At 43.7% G+C, this 24,215-nt stretch overlaps 2 long non-coding RNA genes across 3 annotated transcripts; one reads left to right on the top strand and one right to left on the bottom strand.

The window, feature by feature from the left end:
* Positions 1 to 27: 27 nt before the first annotated feature.
* LOC309646024 lies at positions 28 to 4,185 on the top strand. 2 transcript variants are annotated; one of them, XR_014255168.1, is made up of 4 exons: positions 28 to 228; positions 745 to 829; positions 2,952 to 3,167; positions 3,706 to 4,185. It is a non-coding gene; the product is annotated as an uncharacterized lncRNA (long non-coding RNA). The 2 variants fall into 2 exon arrangements; XR_014255169.1 differs by having other exon boundaries at positions 2,952 to 4,185.
* Positions 4,186 to 4,524: 339 nt separating this feature from the next.
* On the bottom strand, positions 4,525 to 5,874 carry LOC309646026. The gene is made up of 2 exons (XR_014255172.1): positions 5,334 to 5,874; positions 4,525 to 5,214 (listed from the first exon to the last, which is right to left on the bottom strand). It is a non-coding gene; the product is annotated as an uncharacterized lncRNA (long non-coding RNA).
* Positions 5,875 to 24,215: the final 18,341 nt, after the last annotated feature.

Raw genomic sequence — 24,215 nt, 5'->3', positions numbered from 1 at the left:
CGTCCCCCCCGCCGCCGCCGCGGAGCAGCTGGGATCAGTGATGCGCATGCTCCAACAGGTTCGTCTCCTTACCCCACGACTCGCAGGCCGCAGGCGGTGCCGGACCTGTCCTCAAGCCAGTCTTCCCGGGTACCCTGCGTGTGCCTCCGTCTACGGAGGCTGCCTCACTAAACTCTGAGACTATGTCTTGGTGGTTAGCCCCCAGACTGAAAACAGCGGAAAGAGAAGGTGGGGAACTGGGCGTGAATCACATAATTTTAGGGACCAGTGTAACCCTCCTTCGCTCCTCCCCGCCGCCCCCCCCCCCCCCCCCCCAGATATCTAGGACCCTAGAGGCTATGTGACTTCTCAGTGCCGGCAAGAAAATCATAACTAGTACCAGGGTTTCCAGGGCCCCGGCTGACTCTTATAATGCAAGAGGAAAGAAAACTGATCTGTTAACCATACACCCAGGACTGGAATACATAATGGGGATGCTATTAATGGGAATTTAAAGAAAAGCTGTTGCCACTGCTTGCAGAGAGGGTCCAGTCTTCTAAATATTATTTAATAAAGCATCCTCTGGTTGTACCCAAGGGGGAAAGGCCTGCCATGTGGGGTCATGGACAATAAGGAGCTTGGCAGTGAGAAGCAACAAAGCATGGAAAGGAGAAATGCTGCATGCCACTCTGGCATCTGTGTTCTGTGCAGTGATGGGACTGGGTAGGTAGTCATTTTCAAATTTCTTTTTACCTTGACCCACAGTGCTCCAGTACACATGTGAATGTAAGTTCCACGAGAGCAGAGACTGTATCTTGTTTATCCATGCATCTCCAGCTCCGAGCACAAGGTAAATGTTCAAGAAATATTCGTTGAATAAACAGGAAATGAAGCCGACAGTAGTAATGACGGCAGTGCAAGTGCAAAGGATTATCATCCAAACACCTTTCACATTTACAAGGCCCCTTGATTTTTTTTTTTCTTTCCTCATAATAGCCTTGTGAGTTAAGTTGGCAAGTTATTCTTCTCTGTTTGGCTTGGACAGTTGAAATGATTGTGATATGAGCTCAGTAAACTTTGAGAGAAACCTCAGTTTAGGGAACTGGTTCCATAATAGTCAAGGAGAAAAATTCACATTCATTCAAAGATGTATTGAGCTTCTAATTTTGGCTGGGCTTTGAGGTAAGCAGAGAGGGTAAAAAGATGTATGGAATGCGAAGCAGATGGGTGAAAACAGGACCGAGCACAAAGGGCAACTACTAGCAAGGCAGGGAATATAAGAAAGCCAAAAGGGCATTATTTCTATCAGGATGTTACTTCCTTTGGGTGGCCTGCTGCCCCTTATGCATGTTTGTATCTGTTGCAGCTCTTGGAACGGGCCTGGCATGTGGCAAAAGCTCCATCAGGGTTTGTTAAATGTATATTTGTGGGGGGGAAAGGAATGCCTTACTCACATGGCTCAATTCTGTGCCAGTGAAGAGATCCTAAGTCTGAGTTTGTGTTTCTCTGGTCTAGTTAGCATAGCCATCCACCCTGGATCACAGGGATAAGAAGTAGTGCCTGTTAATTTTACATCCAAATTATGTTTCTCCATCTTCTTCAACCAGCATCCAAATGCAAACCATTGTCATCTCTGCCTTGGGAGACACTGACAGCCAGTTCACTGGTGCCCTGCATCCATTCTTGCCCTGTTACTGTCAGTTTACCACCCAGCAGTCAGAGGGACCTTATAAAAACACAATTCTCAATTTATCTGGAACCCTTTAATGGCTTCTCATTGTCCTTCTCATTGTCTGGTCTGTGCTTACCTCTCTGCCTCATCTCTCCATCACTGCCTCTCCCTGTTAGGCCTTCTTTCAGGTCTGAAACCCCCAGTGGCCACAGGCCCTCTGCACATGCAGTCCCCTCTATCTGGAACATCTTTCCCCTCCCCCTTTGTTTATATGGCTCATTCATTCATTCATTCATGATTTAATTCATTCAACAAATACTCATTGAGCACCTGCTATGTGCCAGGCACTGTTTAAGTGCTAGGGATCAGTGCTGAATAAAGTTCTTGTTCTCATGGAACTTGCATTTTAGTGGGGAAAACAGAAAAAATACTTGAACAAGTAAATAACTAAAAACACAATAATGGCAGGGGTTGAAAATGCTTTGAAAACAAAGCAGGGGAAAGGGATTGAGAGAAGGGACTGAGAGAAGAGGATACTATTGGAGGAGAGCTCAAAGAAGCCCACCCTGGAGAGGTGACACCTGGGCAGAGAACTGAAGGGCGTGAATGAGCCATGCAGGTAAATGGCGGAAGAACATTCCAAGCAGACAAATGGGCAGGTGCAAAAGCCTTAAGGAAGGAATGCACAAGAGTTGTTTAGAAAGTGAGGGCAGAGGGGTAGCCAGGGGCAGATCATGTAGGGCCTTGTAGACTCTGGGAAGGAATCTGGATTTAATTTGATGAGTGATGGGAAGGCACTGGAGGGTTTTGGGCAACAGAGTGAAATGATCCATCGTAAAGGAATCCCTCTGGTGGCTGCTGTGGTGGCCCAGGCAAGAGGCAGCGGTGACCTGGTCTACCGTGGCAGCGGTGGGGGTGAAGGGGTTAAGGGTATATGGTCAGAAGGGAGAGTCAGCAGGGTCTGCTGATGGATCGGATGTGTGAGAGGGAGGTAGGGTGACAGATAGGTTTGTGCGCTGAGTGACCTGGTGAGCTCCTACTGACCCTCAGTTCTAAGCTCTAAGGCTCTTCCTTAGGGAAGGCCTTCCCTGGCATCCAGACTAGGTGAGGTCTCCTGTAGAGAGGCAGAGCATTACCAGTGCTACATTTTAAGAATATAAAACTATAACCCGCTCATTCCTTTCTTAGTTCGCCCTGTGTTTTTGTGAGCCACACAAGTATTGGTTTGGGTATGGTGATAACATCTGCCAGGAGCCAGAGACTTTATTCTGTTCTCGTCTCTTTTTTTTCCCCCGTAAAGGAATGCTCACACATGACCTGTGGTCCAAAATCATACCAGGAAGGTATGAGCTCCATTTGATCCATAAGGAAACAGAGGCTCAAAAAGCTTAAGTCATCTGCCCAAGGTCACAGAGCTAGAAGTGGAGGAGCTGGGATTCAAACCCGAGTCCTGCTTCAGCTTCAGAGATGAAGAGTCAGTTAAAGAATAAATAGAAAGAAAGGATATGACAAGTTTGTAAGTACTCTCTAGTTTTTCATCTTTAAAAAATGTAGGTGTAAATTTGTAATTTTTTGGTTTTGCACGGTAGAGGACTTCCCTTTAGCAGCAGATGAACGAGGAAGGAAAAATTCAGATTAATTCAAAATCAAAACAGGCAAAGCAATCCTGACAAACCATTTTTTTAGTAAAACACGGTAGTAAAATTGAAAACAAAACCCCCCAAACCACCACCAGTGCTGCTGAGATTGTTGTAAAACTGGTTTCTGCCTCTTGGCAAGCGGCCTGTATTTTTAGTTCACACTATGTGTTAGTTTCTAATTATTGTGTGATGAGCTGATAAATGCCACCCTCCTGTACTAGACTGGAAGCGACAGGAGGGCAGGGTCTGTCTATCTTGCTCATCTTATGCTCCTAGAGCTCAGTGCCTAGCGCGAGTAGATACTCAATTTGTAACTGTTGCATAAATGGATATTGCTGTTGCCATGATTAACTTTTTGGAAGAGAATCAGGCAATATATAGTAAGAGCTATAAGATAAAATATTATTTAACTAGTAATCTACTCCTGTGAGGAAAAAATATTCAACAAAAGCCAAAAAAAAAAAAAGAAGAAAGAAAGAAAGAAAAGACATGAAGATATTCATTCCTTAAAGAAGATGTGGTACATATATACGATGGAATATTACTCAGCCATAAAAACGAACGAAATTGGGTCATTTGTAGTGACGTGGATGGACCTGGAGACTGTCATATAGAGTGAAGTAAGTCAGAAAGAGAAAAACAAATACCGTATATTAACGCATATATGTGGAATCTAGAAAAATGGTACAGATGAACTGGTTTGCAAGGCAGAAATAGAGACACAGATGTAGAGAACAAACGTATGGACACCAAGGGGGGAAAGTGGGGGGGTGGGGGTGTGATGGTGTGATGAATTGGGAGATTGGGATTGACATGTGTACACTAATATGTGTAAAACAGATAACTAATAAGAACCTGCTGTATAAAAAAATAAAATAAAATTCAAAAAAAAAAGATATGAATACCTCTGATCTAGGAATTCCACTGCCAGCTATTCATTAGTGAGAAACTTGCACATGGGCAAAACATGTCTAAGAATGTTATAGCATCATTTTTAGTAACAGAAAAAAAACCCTCAAACTGGAAACAACCCAAATACCTTTTATATGAATTTAAGAATGAGTACTTTATGGTATATACACATAGAATTGAATATAGAACATTGAAAATGAAGTACAGACACATTTGTCAACGTGGTAAATCTAAAAAATTGTAATGCTGAATAAAGAAAATTTATTGAAAAAAAAAGATATTCATTCCTGCATATCTTCGAAGGTAAACAAACAAAAAAAACACCAGGGAATGGTTTTATTAAATGATGGCACATCAATATTACGTTACATCAATATAATAATAAACAGCCTTAAAGTTATAGTCATTTGGATTCTAGGCATGTGGCTGATAATACTGAAAACAAAACAAAGAAGTGTGTACTTCTCAGATTCAGTCCTGTGAGTGGGCAGAAAAGAAACGGACATTTTTTGTTGGTGGAACTAAAACCTAGAAGTGGTACTTGGTGGCAGATTCCCTCCCTTGACTACACCAGAAATTGGAGCCTGTTCTGGACTTCTGCCTTACAGCATCTTGCCAGTGGTCAGCCCAGGAGAAGTTCTCAGCAAACACCCACTAAACAGGGTTCCACTACTTGTGTTCTTCCAATCTTCAGTGATCTGTCTCCTCTACTTCCCACTTTCATCTACTATTTAATTAGTTAGGGAGTCCGATCAACCGCAAATTGATTCATTCATCCATCCAACCAACATTTGTTAAGGGTCTACTGTGTACCAGGCACCCTTCTAAGTGCTGGGTAAGAGAAATGAACTAAACAGACATAGTCCTTCCCCCATGTAAGTTACATCTTAGTGGAAGAGAAAAGACAGCTAACGAATAAGTACATGACGTCAGATACCTCTGCCTCCGTTCTGTCGCCATTCTCTAACAGCCTTCACGTGTTTTCCTCCTCCAACCCAGCCTGGCTGCCAGCTGCATTTTAAAGTGCAAATCAGACTTCACGTCTCCTGTTTAAAATACCGTCTAGACTACTCAGGACATCGTTTAAATTTCTTATGCATACGAAGCCCTTCAGGATCGCCTCTGCTTACCTCTCCAGCTTCATTTCCAGGCACCCACGCGCCCTGCACACGGAGAGTTTTCGTGGGACGGCCACCTTTCTTCCACCCGGAATGTTCTCCAACCGGAGAGCTCCATCCACCAAACACCTGAGTCCCTACATGGCCCGCAACTAGCAGCCGGGCTCAGGGCCGTTACCCTCCGGGACATCTTTCTTCTATCCGGCCCCCGCGCCTCCAGCCCCTAGGAGGTACAGCATTTATCACCCAGTCCTGCAATCCTTTATGTGGACAGGGGCCGTGTCTTGTTCATCTCTCTGCCAAAGGGCAGGCACCCAAGAATCGTTGGTGGGGTGAATGAAAAAGTAACGGCCGGAGTTCTAAAAAAGAGGCTAAAAACCTCGGAGACGTTTGCACTTCCGGGTGGCGGTTCGGTCGGCACCCGAAGATGCGAGAAGTGGGTACAGGTACCTCCTCAGGGGCTGCTCTAGGAGAAGTGCTCGGTGATCCGGAGGACCCGGGGAGCCTCGAGGGGGAAGAGCGCGGCGTCTGCCTCTGCGCAGTAGTCGCCCTCCGCAGGGAGGCGGAGCCGAGAGAAGCCTGGGGCGGGGCGAGGGAGGGGAGGGGCGGGGCGAGGGAGGGGAGGGGCGGGGCGAGGGAGGGGAGGGGAGGGGCGGGGCGCGGGGGGGCGGGGCGCGGCGCGACTGAAAGGTGGAGGGGGTGGTGCCGAGGTCTGGGAGCCCCGAACCTCACAACTCGCCCTTGTGCCCGGGGGTGAATGAAGTCCTACTTGCTAACCCATGCCCCAGCGAGGATCACTGTAAATTAAAATTTACCTGTTGCTTCCTTTAGAGTCTGTCTTGGCTCGAAAGTATGTGATGAGTGCACACAAAGTGCCCATGAATCACCTGGGGTCTCGTTAAAAGTGCGGAGTCTGATTCAGGAGGTCTAGGGTAAGGCCCAAGATGTTGCGTTTCTAATAAGCTCCCAGAGGACGCCGTTGCTGTGGATTCTCCAACACACTTTGAGGAGCAAAGGTGTGAAACAGTGGGTTTTTTTGGCTGCATTGGGTCTTCGTTGCTGCGCGTGGGCTTTCTCTAGTTGCTGCGAGCAGGTGCTACTCTTCCTTGCGGTGCGTGGGCTTCTCATTGCGGTGGCTTCTCTTGTTGTGGAGCACGGGGCTCTAGGTGCGTGGGCTTCAGTAGTTGTGGCGCGGGAGCTCAGTAGTTGTGGCTCACGGGCTCTAGAGCGCAGGCTCAGTAATTGTGGCTCACGGGCTTAGTTGCTCCTTGGCACGTGGGATCCTCCCTGACCAGGGATCGAACCCATGTCCCCTGAATTGGCAGGCAGACTCTTAACCACTGTGCCACCAGGGAAGTCCCGAAACAGTGGTTCTTAAATGCGGTCCCCAGACTAGCAGCATGGGCATCAGCTGAGAATTGTTTAGAAATGCGAATTATCGAGCCCGGCTCCACACCTGCGGAATTAGGATATCTGGGGATGGAGCCCAGCAGTCGGTATTTTTACAAATGCTGTAAGTGATTCCGATGCACGCTGGAGTTTGAGAACCACTGGACAGCGGAAAAGTCAAATTGAGCCTCATTTCTCTATAGACTTGTGACTGTGATCAATTTGCCTTATCTAGTTAAGCTTCAGTTTCATCAGCTGAAAAATCAGGATGAAAATACTAATGCCTTCCTAGTGAATCTATTATGAGGAGGGAACATGAGATAATGATTGTAAAGCACTTGGCACACATAATAAACATTTTATAATAGTTATCAGAGCCTAGAGAGCTTAGAGTAATTTCACTAGTGTGACAGGGGCAGAAAAAGACTTTAAAAGGAATGAGGAATGGGGGGAGGTGTGGTAAGCATATGGAGAAATGACTTTACTCTTTCAGGCTACTAAAGCGGAAAAGACAGGGCTGCAGTGGTAGTTACCACAGCAATGTTACCTCTCAGCCATGGTGATTATCCATAAAGCCATTCATTTGGACAATGAATAACTTCATTTATTTGGAGTGCCTCTTCCAAATGAGTGAGTTTCAGAGAGCAATAACAGACAAAAGGGTTCCCCCCCCACCCAAACAACAGATGTACCTTAAACTATTTAGGTGTGATTTTCCTACTTGTCTGTTCTGGGAATGACATCGCCTTTGCTGTTTACCACTTTGGTCTTAGGATTTGGAAAAGGGAAGGAGGCAAAAATCAGAGGCAAGAGAAATTTCTGGATCAGTGAGTTTTTATTCAGCAATGAATTCCAGCTGCCAGAAGAACTAGAATATCTAGTTGGAGGGAAACCTTCCCAACACATTTTACTTTCATCAGCACATTTTATCAGCATTACCCTGATACCAAAACCAGCCAAGGACACCACAAAAAAAGAAAATTACAGGCCAATATCCTTGATGAACATAGATTCTAAAATCCTCAACAGGGCTTCCCTGGTGGCGCAGTGGTTGAGAATCTGCCTGCCAATGCAGGGGACACGGGTTCGAGCCCTGGTCTGGGAAGATCCCACATGCCGCGGAGCAACTGGGCCCGTGAGCCACAACTACTGAGCCTGCGTGTCTGGAGCCTGTGCTCCGCAACAAGAGAGGCCGCGATAGTGAGAGGCCCGTGCACCGCGATGAAGAGTGGCCCCCGCTCGCCGCAACTAGAGAAAGCCCTCGCACAGAAACGAAGACCCAACACAGCCAAAAATAAATAATAAATAAATTTTTTAAAAAACTGCATAAAATCCTCAACAAAATATTAGTAAACTGAAGCCAGCAATACATTAAAAGGATCATAGACCGTGATCAAGAGGGATTTATTCCAGGGATGCAAAGACGGTTCAACATCCAGAAATCAATCAACATGATACATCACATTAACAAAATGAAGGATAAAAATCATATCATCATCTCAACAGATGCAGAGAAAGCATTTGACAAAGTTCAACACCCATTTATGATAAAACTCTAACAGATTGAGTATTGAGGGAACATACCTCAACATAAGAAAGCCTGTATATATGAAAAACCCACAGCTAAAATCATACTCAAAGGTGAAAATCTGAAAGCTTGTTTTCTTTTACTTTTTTTAAAGTGAATGGTTTTTATATGTTTTAAAATATATTTATTTAATTTATTTATTTGGTTGCACCGGGTCTTTGTTGCAGCAGGTGGGCTCCTTAGTTGCAGCTCGCGGGCTCCTTAGTTGTGGCATGCAAACTCTTAACTGCGGCATGTGGGATCTAGTTCCCTGACCAGGGATCGAACTCGGGCCCCCTGCGTTGGGAGCACAGAGTCTTAACCACTGTGCCACCAGGGAAGTCCCTGAAAGCTTGTTTTCTAAGATCAGGAATAAGACAAGGCCACTTTGGCCACTTTTATTCAATGGTATGGAGATTCCTCAAAAAATTAGGAATAGAAGTACCATGTGACCCTTCTATCTCCACTTCTGGGTATTTGTCTGAAGAACACAAAAACACTAATTCAAAATGCTATCTGCACCTCTATGTTCATTGCAGCACTATTTACAATAGCCAAGATATGGGGGAATGGATAAAGAAGATGTGATAAATACGCAATGGAATACTACCAGCTGTAAAAAAAAGAATGAAATCCTGCCATTTTTGACAACATAGATGGACATTGAAGGCATGCTAAGTGAAATAAGTCGGTCATATATAAAAAGAAAGATACACTGTCCACATATTCTCATCAGTAGGACCCTTTGTGGTCATCTGAAGGCTTTACTTTGTCTATTTCCAGGCTCACAACTGCTGAACTGCCTTTTTCTGTATAGTTTGCCAGGATTATCTGAACAGCAGGGAGTGTAGCAAATTGGCACATTATAGGAGTGAAAACGTTTTATACATTTAAATCATTAAACCCTTATCTCTATTCTCTTGATCTTGACCAACAACATGCCACCGAGCTTACGCGGTTATAGGGAAAATAAAAGGGCTGCACCTCTCTAAAGATGGGAAGCCCCAGTCTGGACATAGGGCATTTGTTTTCAAAGAAATCAGGTCAGTGATCAGAGGACCTATCTGGTTAGCATGGAATTTGTTTTAAAATGATAATGCTTTCATTAGGGTAGTTGAGAAATAATATTTTCACTAAACTTTTGAATCACTGTCCGCCTGCTGAAGACCTAGAGTATAACTTCCTCATATCTTATGTCATCTATTTCTTCTATAATCTCAGTCCCAGGCTCACCGCCTGTGTAAAACTCGCTCTTCCTGTTGGGTCTCTCCTTTACTCTCATGCTACAACCACAGTCGCAGCACTTATGACACCAGATGTGTGGGGTTTTCCCACACCGAGCAATTCTCTGTGACACCAGCTGGGTGTCCTACCATTCAATTCAATTCTGACGCTAACTAGAGTTAGCACAGACCGCGCAGGTGACAGGCTCAGTCCCACAAGACTGGCCCCCCCAACTTTAGATGCCAGTCTCAAGTGATAGTTCCCCAGTTTACCTGTAACTCCTGTCTGACTTGGCTACAAATTGAAGGTTCCCATGAGCATCCCCCCTTGGATTCGACTCTGCTAGAACAGCTCACAGAACACAGGCAAACACGTTTACCGGTTTATTATATAGTAAAGAATACAGATGAACAGCCAGATGAGAAGATACGTAAGTTGAGGTCTGGAAGGGTCCTGAGCTCAGGAGTTTCTGTTCCCTTTGAGTTGGGGGTGCACCACCTTCCTGGCACATGGACTTGTTCATTAACCCAGAAGCTCTCTGAACCGCAAACATTTGGGAGTTTTAGGGAGGCTTCCGCATGTAGCCATGATGGGTCATTAACTCCACTTCCAGCCCGTCTCCCCTCTCTGGAGAATGAGGGTGGGGCTGAAAATTCTAAGCTTCTCATCATGTCTTGGTCTTTCTGGTAAGAAGCCTCTCATTCAGTTCACCAAGAGTCATCCTATTAGAACAAAAGACGCTCCTATCACTCAGGAAATTCCAAGGGATTTAGGAACCCGGTGTCAGGAACCAGGGTCGAACACCAAACATCAGAACAAAAGATGCTCCTATGCTCCTAGTGCTTTTATTAAGAAATTACAAGCGTTTTAGGAGCTCTGTGCCAGGAATAGGGGGCAGAGACCGATACATTTATTTTCTATTATTTCACACTCCCCTAAACAATACTAGCATGATATTAAAAATAATCCAGTTTATTTAATATTCTAGATTATTATTCCGATTTCTCACTTACATTGCTTTATTTTCCTGGTTGCTACACTTTAATTTCACACATGAATTCAAACTAATTAGTGTATGAGGAGAGTATTATGGTAGGTCTTTCACTAAAAGTTGTGAGTATTTTTCTTTTTTTTTTAAAGTGTGTAGTTTTATCACTTTCAAGTACTGTAAATTGACCTGGGTTAGTATTAATAAAAACCCTTGAGGGTCATTTTGTAATAGGAATGTTCTTCGCTAAAGTAGTGACTATTTGTAGATAAATCAGGATGAAAAAAGATGCTTGGAAGTTGTCAGCTCACTTAAATAATTTAATTATTCCCTTGAAACCTGTGTAGTATAGTGAGAAGGCACCATCAATTTCTGATTACCTGGGGAAATAGGAGGAGGTGACATAGGTCACATTTACTTTAAGATAGTGATTAAACAAAACATGATGCAAAGTATATTTTTAAATGTAAATGTTTTTCATTAAAGCATTCATTGTTTTTACACATGTATTCACACATTCATTTTTCTATAGACATTATTCAAAAGCATAAAACACCTTTTATTTTTTTTTAGATTTCATTTATTCAATAAACTATGCATGATTCATGCAAAATAATCTTTAGTTTCAAGCCTCTTTCAGTGATTTCCTCCTCATAAGTATGAACTTACACAATGATAGAGCAACAAAATTAGCTGCTTTGACACCTACTGTTGAAGAAAGCAAAAATATTTATTGCAGTGCAGGGGTAGGTAAAAGATTTCTAACCATAATCTGCCAAGAACTGCAGGAATTATTCATACCCTGAGCTAAAGAGCCACAATCAGTATTCTTGTTAAGTGAAATTTCATTTGTAAAACACCTTTTAAAACACAAGTACAAGGAGTTCCTGGGCAGTCCCGTGGTTAGGATTCGATGCTTTCACTGCCGAGGCCTGGGTTTGATCCCTGGACGCGGAACTAAGATCCTGCAGGCCACTTGGCCAAATAAATAAATAAATAAAAATAAAACATAAGTACAATAGTTTAAAAACCAAACTATTTTTTAACATTTCATAAATTGCTTGACAAAGAAATAGCCATGCTTCTAATAGTTAGAATAGTTTGTTATCTGTTTTGAGCTGAGCTCTGTTTTTGTAAGAGTAGAATGAAGTTGGTCACTGAACACACCATCCTCTTTGCTCCCTAATAGTCCAGCAGACATCCAGGGTCCTTGACCTGGGGGTAGGTGACAGTATCTACACTTGGGCTTTGAAAGAGTTCGTGAACTCCACAAAATTGTATGTGGGGAAAAATGTGTACACATATATGCAGATACATTTGGGGGAGAAGAATGGGTCCATAGTTTTCAAAAGATCCTAAAAATAATAAATATAGGAAAGCAAGGACCTTTGTAAGTCATGGGGCAGGGCTCCATAAGACACTGAGAAAGCATGAGGGCCAAGTCGGAAGAATCTGTTTTGGCTAATTGGGGAGGCCTCATGACAGAATTGGGGCTGCTTGCTCTAAATCACTGCAGCGTGGTCAGGGTTGTGACCTATAACCCCGGCCCCTCCTGTGGGCTACATCTCTGCATTGCTAAGGAATATTTGAGATGAGTAGTAGCTGGGTAACTCTGCCGAAGGTCAGAATTTAATCTGTAGTTTTAGGGTGAATTGGGAGGATGCCGGTGTGATGAAAGCTGCATGTTTGTTTTATATCTAACGTTCAGAATTTTATAGCAGGAATGAGCAGAAGAACTTTAATCCAGCCACTCGTGTTTTAAGTGAGAAAACAAGATTGAAGAGGTGAAGTAACGTTCTCAGAGCTCCTAGGTCTCCTGGTTCTCGGTCCACAGCAGTTTTCCTATGCACTAATATTTCTTTTGATATGTGGTAGATCAGCTTTTTAAAAAAGTAATTCTGATGCACAATCATCTGTTTCTGGTAGAAAGTTAGGTAGCTCAGTCATTCTTGAAGAAGAATGTCTGCGTGAGCTAGATTACTCAAAATGTTCCAGTCTCAGAAACATCCCTCCCACCACTTGGAAGTGTTCAGATGCTAGAAAGGATGTTCCAGAAGGCCAGCTGTGACTAAAAGCTGAACGGAGGCTGCTTCCTCTGAAAAAAAATGAGATCATATCAAGCTGGGCAAATCTGAGAGCCAGCTAAGGCATTGAACCTTCCTAAATGTCAAAATTGTGAAGGTATTTTTAGAGCATTGGGACTTTTACTGATTTAACAGCTGGGAGAAGATGAAAGCAGTGGAAAAGCCCAAAGAAATTTGAAGTTTAGATAAATCTGTATGTGCTTGGAAGGTTTTTGTTCAATGTGGAATGGCCTGAGCTTTATGGGCTGAGTTGTGAGCCCCCAAATTCATGTGTTGAAATCCTAACCTCCAGTGTCCCAGGATGACTGTATTTGGAGATAGGATCTTTAAAGAGGTAATTAAGTTACGATGAGGCCATTAGCCAATATGACTGGTGTCCTCAGAAGATGAGGAAATTAGGACACGGACACACAGAGCGAAAGTGTGAGGACACAGGGAGAAGATGGCCACGTACAACTCAAGGAGAGAGGCCTCAGAAGGAACTAACCCTGCAACACCTTGATCTTGGGCTTCTAGCCTCCAGAACTGGGAACCCTTCCCAGTTTGTGGTACTTTGTTAGGGCAGCCCTGGCAAACTAATACCACATGCAAAAGTCATTTTGCATGAGAAAACTCATTTCTTTTTGTAATTACACAAAAATATTCTTTACGAAGCCTTGGTAAGTGCACAATGCAATCCTCCTTGGGTTCTGTTCCAGAGCTTTCTGGACCTGATTCCCAGGCAAGCCTTGTGCATTCCTGGCCTCTCTGATGGCTTCTGCCATTCACTCTGAGTGTGGAATGCAGAGAGAGTTTTTCAGATACTGGAGCTTAACTCCAAAAGGTTAACCTCTAAAACAAAGGTCTTTGCACAGCTCCTGTGATCGTCAGGGGTGTGGCATCACACCTGCAGGGGTGTGTTAGCATCTGTGGCCCCTCACCATTCCGATAACCCTACTTGGTGTTCCGCTGCAGGGATTTGTGGGGGACAGGGGGTGGGGAGCTCCCTCACTTGGTGAGTCTGGAGGGGCTGGAGGGAGGAGCACAGAGCCGGGCTTCGTTCGGTGCCCTTTCTGAAGCGCGCGGGGTGGTAGTTCTTGTGCTCAGTGAGGGGCTAGACTTGGAGACCTGTGAGCCCCAATGCACTTTCCTCCCCTCCTCTGGCCAGACCTGGGTCACCCCACTTCCCCTCAGCTCTCAGCATCCAGAGCGGCCCCCTTAGCTGGCCCTGACAGCCCTGCAGGGAGCTCTGGGTGTGGGGAGGGGTCTTTCCTCTGACCACACACCCTGCAGCCTCGCAGGGCTGGTGGGGCAGGAGCCCAGTCCCAGGTGATTCGCATGAAATGTTAATAAAGGTGTTTAGCCCTAAGGGTGGGGTAGAGAGGCCAACCTTCTTGAAGGTGTATATTACAGTCTAATAACAGGCATCACTTTTTAAGCACTTACTGTATACCGGCCTGCAGATAAATTCTCCCTTCATCCTTCCAGCAGCTCTCCATGGTGGCTATTATTATACCCATTTTCCAGATAAAGACACAAGCTCAGGTGAGAACATTGAGGCACAAAGAGGTGAAATAATTTTGCTAGGTTTCCACAAGCTAGCAAGTAGCAGAGCCAGGAATTCCATACAGTAAAACTTTATTCAGGGGACTTCCCTGGTGGCGCAGTGGTTAAGAACCCGCCTGCCAATGTAGGGGACATGGGTTCGAGCCCTGGTCCGGAAAGATCCCACATGCCACGGAGCAACTAAGCCCGTGAGCCACATGCTGGGGATGATGGGCTTAAAAATCATGAGGATGTGCTGTGCAGGGTGTGGGGATCCAAGCGGCATCAGCATCAGGATGGGAGGAAAGCGGCTGCTCCCTTGGATTGGAGAGTGAGAAGGAGGTGAGCTTAGGGAAATAGTCGGAAACCCATTTAAGTGAAGGTTGAAGAGTAGCCCGAGAGATGGGAGGAGAACCAGGAATACGTATGCCTAAGCCAAGGAAAGAGAGTTTTAAGAAGGGAAGGGTCCGTATTATCACAGCCTGCTGAAAAGTCAAGTAAGAAGAGGATTGCTTGGATTTAGCAAAAAGGGAAGTGCTGTGGCGGTTCAGTTAGAGGGAACGGAGGAAGTCATTTGGATAAACGAGATAGGTGGCAGATAGAGGAGGACACGTGGGTTCAGTTTTATATATGTATTTATTATAGTTAGTTGATTATTAACATTAATAATTAATGGAAAGAGACCTGCACATGGTCAAGTACCAGTGGGGAAAGTGCCAGCAGAGGAGAGACTGACATACGGGACAGAGATGATTAATAACTTCAGCAGCACTTCTGCTATCGACTTGCTCTTTGTCTTGGGTCACTACCCTCCGCACCGCATGGGCTGTCTGCTCCCTGCTACCAGAAGAATCTTCTCAACAGCAGACCAGTTCCTGACACTCCTCAGTTTAAGATTTTCTTGGTCCTGTCTCACCTCTCATAACTGTTCTACTTACACCAGGATCTCTCATACTTCTGGACCTTTGCACGGATAGCTCCCTTTGCTGAGGGCTAATTCCCTCTTTAGCCCATTAACTCATAGACGTCTTTCAAGAGGGTCTCGGAGAAGATGCTTGAGCTGAACTTTCAAGATTCAGCTCAAGCATCTTCTCCGAGACCCTCTTGGTCTCAGTGAGGCGTCTCTCCTGTGGATTTCTGCAGCCTCTTCTGCTCCCAAGTCTCCCAGCTCCCATCATGTATAATTACAAATCTCTCTATTTCTCTTTTAAAAGCTGTGACTTCTTTGAGGTCAGGGACTAAAGTTCGTGTTTACATGTCCTCGACCAAACTCAGTGCCTGATGTTTTATGAATGAAGAAGACACAGACCATACTTCTCGAGACTCATACCAACAATAGAGAAACACAAAGCCTGTAACGGTGCGGTGTGTGCCATGCTTTGGGAACTCTTCTTAGAAGACGTGAGAAAGTTTTGGCTGGGTCAGAAAGGATATGCTCGTCAGGTGGAGAAGGTCATCTTAAACAGAGTGAACAGGGTGTTTGTATGCTGTGGACATTTCCACTTCCTAGGTTATTCAGGCCAACCTTCCCACTGAGGGCAACTAAAATGCTAGCTGAAATCTAATAAAGCATCTTGAAAATACTAAAGACCTAACAAAGATAGCAAAACATTACCAGGCCATGATTGAGAAGACAGAGGTGGTAAATCAATTTTTTTAAAAAATTGAGATATAATTGACATATAACATGACATTAGTTTCAGGTGTACAACACAATGATCCTATATATGTGTATATAATATCGTGAAATGATGACCACGGTTAAGTCTAGTTAATAGTTAACATCCATCACCACATATGGTTATTCCAAATCTTGGCTGTTGTAAATAATGCTGCAATGAACATGGAGGTGCAGATATTTTTTGAGTTAGTGTTTTCTTTTTCATTTTTCAGATAAAGACCCAGAAGTGGAATTGCTAGATCATACGGTAGTTTTATTTTTAAATTTTTGAGGAACCACCGTACTGTTTTCCATAGTGGCTGCACTAATTTACGTTCCCAAAAACAGTGCACAAGTGTTCCCTTTTCCCCACATCCTTGCCAACACTTGTTGTCTCTTGCCTTTTTGATAATAGCTATTCTAAGAGGTATCAGGTGATATCTCATTGTGGTTTTGATTTGCATTTTCCTGATGATTAGTAATGTTGAGAACTTTTTCATGTACCCGTTGGCCATTTGTTGTCTTGTTTGGAAAAATGTCTGTTCAGGTCCTTTGCCCATTTTTTGATCAGATTATTTGTTTGTTTTTTGCAGTTGAGTTGTATGAGTACTTTATATATTTCGAGTATTAACCCCTTATCAGATATATGATTTGCAAATATTTTCTTCCATTCCATAGGTTGCCTTTTCATTTTGTTGATGATTTCCTTTGCTGTGCAGAAGCTTTTTACTTTGATGTAGTCGTACTTGTTTATTTTTGCTTTCGTTGCCTTTGCTTTTAGTGTGTGAATGAACTCTTAAAACTGCTTTTGCCCTGAAGGTATTTACCAACTCAGCAGGGAACTGTTATGAAACTGAATTACAGTTTTGCTTACCTCATGGCTTGAGAGGGACAGAAGTGAAAGTCCAAGGGACATCTAAGGTGAGAGATAAGAAAAAGCCAACTATCCCTAACCCAACACATTTTTGGATTCAGGGTAAGGTTAGACCAGATGTAAACCTGTGTCCTTTTGGCACAGGGAAAAGATTCCTGTGAGATAGTAAACCAAACCTAGCCTCCCTGAGGAATAGTAGACTAAATCTGCATTCCAGAGGTGGTATAAGAAAACTCAAGCAGGGAATTTAGCTGAAAGTTGTTCTGGTTTTGATAGTGCCCCAGACATCTGGCAAAAGGGAATGTCCCATTGGAAAGATGGGAGAGATCCAATTTCTCTGCATTCTTTCCAGTATTTGCTATTGTTAGTATTTTTCATTTTAGTCATTATAATAGATGTTTGTTATTTGTAATTATTGTGTACATGTATTATAATTTTTGTACTTTGATCTTGTATCCTGAGACCTTGTTGAACTCACTTATTAGTTCTAAAAGTTTTTTTTAAATTGTTGTTGTTTTTTGAGGGTTTGTCTTTTGGTAGACAATCATGTCATCTGAAAATAGGGACAGTTTAATTTCTTCCTTTTCAATCTGTATGCTTTTAATTTCCTTTTCTTGCCTTATTGCTTTGGTTATGTCTTCCGGTATATTGAATAAGAGTGGTGAGAGCAGAAATCTTTGCTTTGTTCCCAGTATTAGGAGGAAAGCATTCAGCCTTTCACCACTAAATATAATGTTCACTGTAGGTTTTTAATAGATGCTCCTTATTGGGTTGAAGAAGTTCCCTTCTATTCCAAGTTAGCTGAGAGTTTTTATCACAAATGGGTGTTGAATTTTGTCAAACGCTTTTCTATATCAGTTGATATGATCGTATGGCTTTTCTTCTTTAGCCTGTTAATATGGAGGATTACATTTAAAATTTTTTTAAATTAAGGTAGAGTTGATTTACAATGTTGTGTTAATTTCTGCTGTACAACAAAGTGATTCAGTTATACATATATATACACATTCTTTTTAAAATATTCTTTTCCATTATGGTTTATCATAGGATATTGAATATAATTCTCTGTGCTATACAGTAAGACCTTGTTGTTTATCCATTCTATATATAAAAGCTTACATCTGCTAACCCCAACCTCCCACTCCATCCCTCCCCCAATCCCCTCCCCCTTGGCAAGCTCCATTCTGTTCTCTATGTCCGTGATTCTGTTTCTGTTTCATAGATAGGTTCATTTGTGTCATATTTTAGATTCCACATATATATGATATCATATGGTTTTTGTCTTTCTCTTTCTGACTTACTTCAATTAGTATGATAATCTCTAGTTGCGTGGTTTTTGAATATTGAACCAACCTTGCATTTTGGGAATTAACCCTACATGGTTGTGATGTAAAATTGTTTTTATATAGCACTGGATTCAATCTGCTAGTATTTTGTTGAAGATTTTATATCTGTTTTTATGGGGAATATAAGTCTCTAGTCTTTGGTTTTGCTGTCATGGTAATACTGGCCTCATAATATAAGGTAGAAGGTGCTCCTTCTTCTATTTTCTGGAGATTGTGTATAATTGGTGTTAGTATTTCTTTAAATATGGGTAGAATTCTCCAGTGAAACTATCTGTGTCTGCTGAATGCAGCAGGTCTGTTTCACTCATTTCTCACTTGTCTCTATATCCATGGTGATGACCCTTGGTCAAACTCTGAGAACTACATTTCTGGAATGTTCACATAGCAATGGGTAGATGTTATTCTATATGCCCCAAGTAGTGGGTTGAGAAGAACTAGGCTGTCAACATGTTTAAAGTAAATGTAATGATTCATGATGTGCCTCTGGTGCCTGGTTTGGGGCCATGCTTGGTCACATGGAAGGTATGTGACCAACTCCCTTTAAGAATGTTGGATTCCAGACTTCCCTGGTGGCACAGTGGTTAAGAATCCACCTGCCAATGCAGGGGACATGGGTTCAAGCCCTGGTCTGGGAAGATTCCACATGCCGCGGAGCAACTAAGCCCGTGTGCCACAACTACTGAGCCTGTGCTCTAGAGCCCGCGAGCCACAACTACTGAAACCCACACGCCTAGAGTCCGTGCTCCGCGAGAGAAGCCACCACAATGAGAAGCTGTGCACCGCAACAAAGAGTAGCCCCCACTCACCACAACTAGAGAAAGCCTGTGCGCAGCAACGAAGACCCAGTGCAGCCAAAAATAAATAAAATTTTAAAAAAATGTTGGATTCCAAGACTCAAGTAGAATTTCCTAGGCAAGGACATCTCACATATGTCCCTGCAGTTTGCACGTGGAGAAGGTGTGTCTGTGCTATCCCTGTAGAGAGATAAGAAAGTATACATTTGACCCCTCTGCTTTTGCCTATGTATATCTTTTTCCTGCTGCTCCTGCACTGCATCCTTTGCTGTAATAAATCTTAACCTTGAGTATAACTTTATATGGAGTCCTGTGAGTCTTTTCAGTGAATCACCAAACTAGTTGTGGGGCCACTGAGATAAGAAGTTGTTTTTCTGAAACTACAAATCAATTTTTTATATTATCTGTTTCGTATTGAGTGAGTTTAGGTAGTTTGTGGTTTTCAAGGTATTGGTTAATTTCATCCAAGTTGTTGAATTTATATGGGTAGAGTTGTTTATAGTATTCCCTTATTATCCTTTTATGTTCTACAGAGCTTGTAGTGATAGCCAATATTTTATTCTTTTTGGTTTCAAAGCACATTTATGGAAAAATTACCTGACTGGAATTCTAACTATAACCCTATGTGGCAGGCGAGACACGTGGTATTATTTACATTGAGTTGAGAAAGAAACATACTTTTTCAAAAAAACTGAAGCATAGTTGACATACAATATTATGTTAGTTTCAGGAGTAAAACATAATGATTCAACATTTAAATATATTAAATAAAAGATGATCACCATGATAAGTCTAGTAACCATCTGTCACCATACAGTTATTATAGTATTAGTGATTATATTCCTTATGCTATACATTACCTCCCTGTGACTTATTTTAAAACTGGAAGTTGGTATCTCTTAATCCCTGTCACCTATTTTGCCCAACCCTCTAAACTTGTCTCCTCTGACAACCACCAGTTTGTTCTCTGTATCTATGAGTCTGTTTCTGTAGGAAGACTATATGTATAGGGAATTGCAGAGCTGATATTAGAGCCCAGGGTTCCTGACTCCAGGCTTCTCTGTTGATAATAAGGTCCCAGATATCACTCCTAGGTAGTTCTGTATCATTCTATACCTATCTTTCAGCTCTTTCTTAACTGGCTCTTTTATCCTCCACCTAACCTTCCATGTCATGCTTGTTTTTGTTTTTGTTTTGTTTTTTTAAAGCAAATCCTATCTTAGAGATCTTTTGCTTATTCTTCTCCAGAACTTCTTATTCCTGTATTGCTTTGAAGGCCTTATTCCTGGCCTTATTCTAGGTCAAATCATACTTGCTCTTTTGGAGACTCCAGCATTATAAAGTCTAACCCAGTGGTTCTCAACAAGAGGAAATTTTGTCCCCCAAAAGACATTGGGCAATGTCTGGAGACGTTCTTTTTTTTTTTTAATTATTTTATTTTATTTTTTTTGGCTGTGTTGGGTCTTTGTTGCTGCACGCGGGCTTTCTCTAGTTGTGGGGAGCGGGGGCTACTCTTCATTGCAGTGCGCCGGCTTCTCATTGCGGTGGCTTCTCTTGTTGCGGAGCACGGGCTCTAGGCGCACGGGCTTAGTTGCTCTGCGGCATGTGGTATCTTCCCAGACCAGGGCTCGAACCCATGTCCCCTGCATTGGCAGGCAGATTCTTAACCACTGCGCCACCAGGGAAGCCCCTGGAGACATTCTTGACTGTCACACTGGGGGTGGTTACTGGCATTTAGTGGGAAGAGGCCAGGGATACTGCTAAATAGCCTACCGTGCACAAGACAGCCTCCACAGCAGGGAATTATCCAGCCCACGGTGTCGGCAGTGCCAAGGTTAAGCAACCCTGCTTTAAGCCTACGCCTCAGGAGACCTTGTCTGACTCCTGACCAGCTCTTTGAGGTGGCACAGCTGTGCCAGGCCATCAAGGCTGTATTGCTTTGAATTTGTGGTGAATGACTTGACAATCCATGGCTTTGTGGGCTACATGGAGGGGAGTGGCTTCCTGCCACACAACCACAGGATAGGGCTTTGGACCTCTTGGACTTGCACTTAGAATTCCACGGATACTGAATTACATTTGCCAGTATCTCGGTGTGGGACGTCAAACCCAACAGCCTGGGTGGGTCACAGCCTCACCCACACTTACAGCGTGTGCTGGTCTGAGGCTTCAGTGGAGTGTTGGAGTGACAGGTGTTGTGGTGATGCTGGTGGCGGTTTTTTTCCCCAAACATTGGAAATCTATTGGTTATCCAGCCTCAGCTCCATGGTGCTTATGTTTTTACTGGCGGGTTTTGTGGCTGTGATTCTCATGTGCATGCTTTGGAAATGACCCGGTTCAGTACGACTTGGATGAGATGATGATTGACCAGGGTGACAATGGCTGGAAAGCTACCCATACAGATGTCTTCCACTTTCCTCCGTACTTTGGTCTGCTCTGTGCTGTGCTTGGAGTGGGTGCCCAGAAATGTGGGACATTGATTTCCTGGCCTTGGCACTGGTGAAGTGATGAGAATTATCAGGAATTTCTCTCAAGGGGTAGAACTACGTAGGTAGTTTGTTCAGAAAAGGTTTGTGGATCTTCTCTTCTATCCAAGGTGAGGGGCAGACTTAAGGGGTAGACCTAAGACCTAAGGAGCTTTAGCGATGATGCGTATATTTTATTGTAGGTTTTCTGGACAACAGACGGGGGAGACTGTTTTGCTGGAGGCCCTGGGTCTGCAAGAAACGGGGCTAATTCCTCTGAAATTGCTAAAGGGGGATAGGTGGGACCTAACACAGACTTGCCGCTACCGCCCCACAGGTGTTATTACCGTGGTGCTGCGTGGCGTGTTGTGTGCATCCTGGTGGGGCCATTACCTTGGCACCATCTTGTATGCCCCAACCTGCTGCTTCTCTGGTTACGTGTTCAGCCACTGCTTTTGGCACATCGGAGGTGAACATTGGGTGCGGGACATCATTCTCACCACCAGGCTCTTCTGATGAGGACTTCCATTTCCCTGGTAGGCAGGCCTGGGCTTAGGAACTTAGAAACGTCATGCAACCTGGAATAGAGTTAGTGTGAGGTTTCCTGCCTGGACCCTCACATGCCTGCTTGCTCGTCCTAGATTCACCAGTTCAGAGCCATTCAGTGTTTTATTCTTGATATTGGCAATTTGTGTCTTCCTTTTCTTTTATCAGTCTTATTAGAGGTTTATTGCTCTTTGAAAGAACCAGTTTTTGTTTTTTTATTTTTAAGAACCAGTTTTTTGTTTGTTTAAATGCCTTTCGGTTGTTTTTATCGTTTTCATTTCATTGATTTTGGCTCTTCATTATTTCCTTCCTTCTGTTTGTTTCAGGCTTATTTTTCTTTCCCCCCCCCGTCCCCTCCCCCTCCCCTCCCCCTCCCCCTCCCCCTCCCCCTCCCCCTCCCCTCCCCCTCCCCTCCCCCTCCCCCCCTCCCCCTCCCCCTCCCCTCCCCCCCTCCCCCTCCCCTCCCCCTCCCCTCCCCCCCCCTCCCCCTCCCCTGACCAGGGATTGAACCTGGGCCCCCGGGCAGTGGAAGTGTAGAGTCCTAACCACTGAACCGCCAGGGAGTTCCCCTTATTTTACTCTTCTTTTTCTCGTGTCTTGTGGTGGTTGCTTAAATTATTGATTTGAGATCTTTTTGTGAACATTTAGTGTTACCAATTTCCCTCTCAGACTGCTTTAGCTGTGTCCCACAAATTTTGATACCTACAGGTAATACATTGTTTCTTTTAAGAAATAACATAGCTATTTTGAAGACTTTTTTCTGATTCTTGGTATTACGAGTGACTTTCTATTGTATCCTGGACAATTGGGGTATCACAAGACTCTGAATCTTATTTAAATCTTCTCTTTTAGTGGGCTCTGCTGACACCGTACTGGTGAAGCAAAGTGGATGCTGCCTCGTTATCACAGGGTAGAGATGAAAGCTTAGGCTCCCCACTGATGACACAGTGGGGAGGGGGAGGAGCACCCCATCAGTAGCAAGTGAGAGTGGGGGTCTAGACTCACACTCCATCTCTGTTTATTCTGGGGTGGGGTGGGGTTTTTCCCCATGGCGTTTGTCTGGAGTAGGGTGGACATTGTCAAAATAAGTTTGTCTTGATAGGCTGCTCCTTTCCTGGTCCTTTAGTTAGAGAGAGCAGGCTTTGATTGGGGCTTTTTTTTTCTTTCTTTTTCTGTACATATTGGCTTTTCTGGGTTGCAGGCTTCTTCTGTGCTAGTCTAGGATATGTAGGGAGCAAAAAGAAAATCCGGTAACTCATTGCTGTGTCATCCCTTGAGTTTAACGGTTCCTAGATAGTCGCCTTCTTCTCTCTACCTTGCAGACTCTTCCTATAATGTTATGCATTATGTCCAGGGTTTTAGCTGTACTTGGTGGGAGGGATAGAGGAAACTGTGTCTATGTCATCTTGTCTGTAACCATCATTGACCTCTTTTAATACTTTTAGGTTATTTTTAAATAAACTTTTAATTTTAGAATAGTTTTAGGTTTACAGAAAAGTTGCAAAGATAGAAAATTCCCATATACCCCATACCTAGTTTCTCCTATTACTAACATTTTATGGTACATTTGTCATATTCATGAACCCATACTAATATATTATTAAAGTTCATACTTTATCTAGATTTCCTTAGTTTTACCCAGTGTTCTAAGATGCCACCCAGAATACAACATTACATTTTGTCATGTTTTTCACACTCTTCTTGGATATGACAGTTTCTGACTTTCCTTGTTTTTGATGACCTTGACAGTTTGAGGACTCAGTCATTTTGTAGAATGTCCCTCAACTGGGATCTGTCTGATGTTTTTCTCATGATGAGACTGGGGTTATGGGTTTGGGGGAAAAGACCACAGAGACGAAGTGCTACTGTCATCACATCATATCAAGGGTACCTACTATCAACATGTCTAATCACTGGTGATGTTGACCGTCACCTGGCTGAGGCAGTGTTTGTCAGGCTTCTCCACTGTGAAGTTCCCCCCTCCTCCTATTTCCATATTGTGCTTTTTGGAAGGAAGTCACTATGCAGCCATTATAATATCTTTTTTTACACTTACATCAGATCTTGTTTTCCTCTTACAAATTCTGACTTATTAGAGGCATTAATTTTTACTGGGTCCGGACTTCCCTGGTGGTGCAGTGGTTAAGAATCTGCCTGCCGGGCTTCCCTGGTGGCGCAGTGGTTGAGAATCTGCCTGCCAATGCAGGGGACACGGGTTCAAGCCCTGGTCTGGGAAGATCCCACATGCCGCAGAGCAGCTAGGCCCGTGAGCCACAATTACTGAGCCTGCGTGTCTGGAGCCTGTGCTCCGCAACAAGAGAGGCCGCGATAGTGAGAGGCCCGCGCACCGCGATGAAGAGTGGCCCCCACTTGCCACAACTAGAGAAAGCCCTCACACAGAAACGAAGACCCAACACAGCCATAAATAATAAA

This window comes from Balaenoptera physalus (assembly GCF_965194825.1).
Source record: "Balaenoptera physalus genome assembly, chromosome: 16".
In the NCBI taxonomy this organism is placed as follows: Eukaryota; Metazoa; Chordata; class Mammalia; order Artiodactyla; family Balaenopteridae; genus Balaenoptera; species Balaenoptera physalus.
This window is presented reverse-complemented; position numbering and strand designations above follow the sequence as displayed.